Source organism: Pocillopora damicornis, chromosome 14 (assembly GCF_964200805.1).
Source record: "Pocillopora damicornis chromosome 14, jaPocDami1.2, whole genome shotgun sequence".
Lineage (NCBI taxonomy): Eukaryota > Metazoa > Cnidaria > Anthozoa > Scleractinia > Pocilloporidae > Pocillopora > Pocillopora damicornis.
Window position 1 is genome coordinate 9,759,774 of NC_142683.1, and position 4,737 is coordinate 9,764,510.

General features: G+C 39.4%; 1 pseudogene across 1 annotated transcript; it reads left to right on the forward strand.

The window, feature by feature from the left end:
* Positions 1-300: 300 nt before the first annotated feature.
* Positions 301-2,713, forward strand: LOC149034355 (zinc finger protein 862-like; annotated as a pseudogene). Its single transcript, XR_016183231.1, has one exon. The product of XR_016183231.1 is annotated as a zinc finger protein 862-like (transcript).
* Positions 2,714-4,737: the final 2,024 nt, after the last annotated feature.

A 4,737-nucleotide genomic window follows, 5' to 3' on the forward strand; every position in this document is an offset into this window, starting at 1 on the left:
ATATTGAAAGATGATAGAGTGGTTGATATACAAAACAAGTCCACGAATTTCTAGTGAAATTTCTGCCAAACTTGCAATTAGTTGCGAATTATCAAGGCCTTCAGTTCCACTTGGTTGGAGTAAACAGTCCACCATTGTTCCAACAACATGCTAGACTAATTGGAACGTCCAAAGATTAACTGACTCAAAGCTTGAGGAATTGAAACTCTTTGTCACTAATTTGCATTCTGATGTGGATGCCTTGATCATTACTGAAAGATTTTGTTAACCTAAAATACCAGACTCGTATCATTCTATTCCTGCAGGGTTCGAAACTAACGGGTGTCCTATTGCCCGGGGGCATGTAAAATTTGGCTTGGGCAACTGAAATCTTCAGGCCAGTTGCCCCAGTGGGCAACTGGCTTCCTCCATGCAGGGCAACTGCTGGAACTTGGAAGTAATAATAAAAATAATAATTTAAATCACTTAGAAATAATAAAGAAAACAGAAAACCAAGAAAAGTTGTCTTTTTTGTATGTAGCTAAACAGTAAAAGCACCTTGATTTTCAACGCTCGTCAGGGAGTGAGATCGCAAATGCGTCACTCATGTCAGCGGTACACTTCATGAGAGGATGCACAGAAAGATCTTGAATGCACATGTGTTCAAAATGGCGGGTAAAATTACTCGATTTTTTAGCTCTAAGTCGGACAAAGAACCACAACGAGACAAAGAACCATCCGATAATCTCCAGCCGCCTGCCAAAAAAGTTTGTAGCAACTTAACAGCTTCTAAAAAGTACGACAGCACTTCGAGAGTACGAAAGTTCCTTCCAAAATGGGAAAAGGATTTTCCTTGGATCCAGTTTGCTGGAGGTAAAATGTACTGTAAATACTGTTTGGAAGTAAATGAACATGCAGACAAGAATAGCTCATTCTACAAGGGTTCAGATAATTTCCGAATTGGTGTCATTCGTGCCCATAACAAAAGCAAGCAACACTTGCGATGCGCTGATGTTTACCGCTCAAAACGTAACCCACAAAACCCAATTGAACAAGGTTTGAGAAATATGGAAAGTGCTGTTCAAGGAAAGTTGATGAAATTGTTTAACACAGCATACTTTGTGGCAAAAGAAGAGATGCCCTTCAGCAGTTTTAAGAGCTTGTGTGAGCTTCAAATAAAGAATGATGTAGAGCTTGGTAACACCTATTTCAATGATCATGCATGTAAAAACTTCATTGAATCATCTGCAGAAATTTTAAAAGCTGACTTAAGTGAAAAACTAAACAATGCAAGCCCTCGCTTCTTTTCAGCAATGGCAGATGGTTCCACAGACTCTGGTATTATAGAACAAGAACTTTTGTTTGTCAGGTATCTTAACAATGGGTTACCTGTGAATAGATTTTTAACTGTGCAGTCAGTTAAACATGCAAATGCTGATGGGATTTTGCAAGCAATTGACAATGGATTTAATTATGCCAATGTAATTAATTGGAAAGATGGACTAGTTGGATTTGGTGCTGATGGTGCTTCTGTAATGATGGGTAGACAGAATGGAGTACTCAAGAAAATCAAAGATGATGTCCCACACCTCATTGAAATGCACTGTGTGGCGCACAAATTGGAACTTGCAATACTTGATGCATTTAAGGATGAAAGCATTTTAACAGAACTGAAGGATCTTCTTCAAGGGATTTATAAACATAAAAACTTAGTGTACTGAAGCCTGTAAGTTTACTTGGTACAAGATGGACCCCACACCTTCACCGGGGACTGAAGGTATTCCTTCACAACTTTGCAATCATTTACACACATTTTCAGAACACAGCTGCTCAAGGGAATGGTGCCAGTGCTGTGATGCAAGTACGAGCCCGAAAAATCACCACACAGATGTCTGACTTCAAACAGGTACTTTTCATGCACTTTATGCTTGATGCACTTGATGTTGTCAGTCATTTAAGCCTGGTAATGCAGAAAGACGCAGTCACTTTAGCGGAGGTGAAAGATTCCATTGAACGCACTCTCTTGTCTATGCAGGCCTTGGTGGTAAGACCTGGTGCAAAGCTTTCACAGTTTCTGGAAGCTGTGGGAGATCATGGTAACCATTTCAAAGGTGTTGAACTCAACAGACAAGATGGAGATATTGCTGCCTTCACTAGGCTTAAAGAAAGAGTAATTGGGTCCATGGTTGCCTATGTACACACCAGGTTTGCTAATGTGAATACCAATGATGTTATTGCTGCTTTTGACATGTTCAACACTAGCCTGTGGCCTGATCGTGATGATGAACTGACACTGTATGGGGAACAAGAACTGAACACTCTTGTTGATCATTTCAAGCTACTTCTTGAAAGAAATGATTTTGATTTGGAATTGGTGGATCAAGAATGGCAAGAACTCAAAGTTTGTATTAAGAGAAATCATAGCCAATTGAGGATGCTTCCCATGTGGCAGAGAATCTTTGCAGAATATTCAGAAAGATTCCCTAACATCCTCATGCTAGTGGAGATAATGCTTGTGTTACCATTGGCCACGGCATGTTGTGAGCGTGGTTTTAGCACCTTGAAACGTATCAAATCAGATTGGAGATCACGCCTGGAAACAGAAACCCTTGATAACTTAATGAGAATCTCTATTGATGGCCCAGATTTGGAATCATACAATGCTGCTCGCGCCTTGCAACACTGGTGGGACAAAGGAGAGCGACAACGACGCCCAAATTTTCAGAGACAATAAAACACACCATACTCACTACTGTAAGCAATTTTTATTTTAATGTCAGTGGGCAACTACCTTTTAGAACAGGGCAAGTACAGTTTTTGGGGGGCAACTAAAAATTAAATGGCAGTTGCCCAATGGGGCAAGTTACCTCAAAAGTTAATGTCGAACCCTGTCCTGGCTTTAATTTACACCACAAGGACAGAGTTGAAAAGAGTAGAGGCAGCATCATGGCATGGATCAGTTCTTTAAAACAAAAACAACGCATGGACTTGGAAAACAATAATGTCTATCGCCCTCCATCTAACAACACAGAGCAAGACAAAATACTGGGAAGTAATATTGAGAATGCCTATTTACTCAACTAGGAGATTATCTTACTGGAAGATTTAAATGTGACTTTTTCATTTTCCCCTGATTTTAAAAAATACCACCTTGTGAAAATTTTACACAGCTTCAATCTGACCCAAGTTGTAAACAGCATCACAAGGCCATTGTCAAAGACTTGCCTAAACCATATTTGGTGCAGTCATCCTGAACACCTAAACAATAATAGTGTAATCCCTTCTGGGATGTCTGATCATCTTCCTATTGTTGCTACAAGGAAATATAATCACACAAGATCTAACAATAGCAGGTTCAATACCATAAGCTACAGGAACATCAAAAACCTAGACAAAGTCGCATTCCAAGTCACAAAGCAACAGGTGATGGTGGCATCAGCACCAAGATTTTTAAGATTGCTGCTCCTGCCGTACTACCATCTCTGACTCAGTGATCCATCTACCTGCGTGTCCCGCATCTCAGACTCATAATTTTCCTACGAGAACCTCGGTAGTGTGTTTCAAAGTCCTTGAAAAGGCACCTTGGGATTGCACTTTTCTTTTTGATGACATAAATGACATTGTTGACACTTGGTACAAGATTTTTAAAGCAGTAGTTAACAAACATCTCCCACTCAAACAAAATAGAGTAAAATGCAGAAATCAACCCAAGTGGTTCAATGTCAATATTTTGAAAGAAATTAGAAAACGAGATAATTCACTAAAGAAAGCAAGAAAAAGTAATTTGGAAAGAGACTGGGACCTGTACAAACAAGAAAAAAACAGTGTCTCCAGTTTGATCAGGAGGAGAAAGCAGGCTTATTATAAGAATAAAATAAGTGAAAACAAAATCAACACCAGGAAACTATGGAATCTCATAAAGAGTTTGCCATGTGACGACGATGAATCTCAATCTAGTATTGAAAAGTTGATTGATAGCGGCAATGTCATCACAGACAAAACCAGTACAGTTGAACTATGATATACCTTCTTCATTGATTATCCAAAGAATTTGATTTCTACCCAAAGCACACATGTGGCTCAGAGCCCAAGTGCCATTAATCAAGTTGAACATGCATTTGTGATCCTGAGTATAACGATAAAATGAGTCTCTGAACTGCTTTTGTTCATTCCAAGTCACAAAGCAACAGGTGATGGTGGCATCAGCACCAAGATTTTTAAGATTGCTGCTCCTGCCATACTACCATCTCTGACTCAGTGATCCATCTACCTGCGTGTCCCGCATCTCAGACTCATAATTTTCCTAAAAGATGCACAAATTTAGTACCAGATGTGTCCCATTGGATGCAAAAAAATTACCTTCTCTCAATTACAATCTTGACTTCATGACTTTTCTTCCCTATTTATCAAAAATTTCAAAATACATATCAAAGTAAGCAGCACATGATTCTAAAGCAAACATCATTACATTCTGGTCACTACAGGCTCAATTTTCATGATTAGCGGTATTTTACAGAAGTGTCTGTTTATCAATTCCATACACGTGCTTTCTGTCTCTTCCTGCTTGCTTTTGTAAGGTGGACATAGTTATTCTTGAAAATTAAATGCCACCGAAGAAAAAACTTAAGCCCCTGGGGGGGCAAACAAAATGCTCATTTGGAAAACGGCCTGAAGCGAGTAAACACCAAGAACAAGCAGCAGCAACTGCAATAGAGAAGGATGAGGCAAAGGCAAATGAAGACAATGAAGAATCAGCAC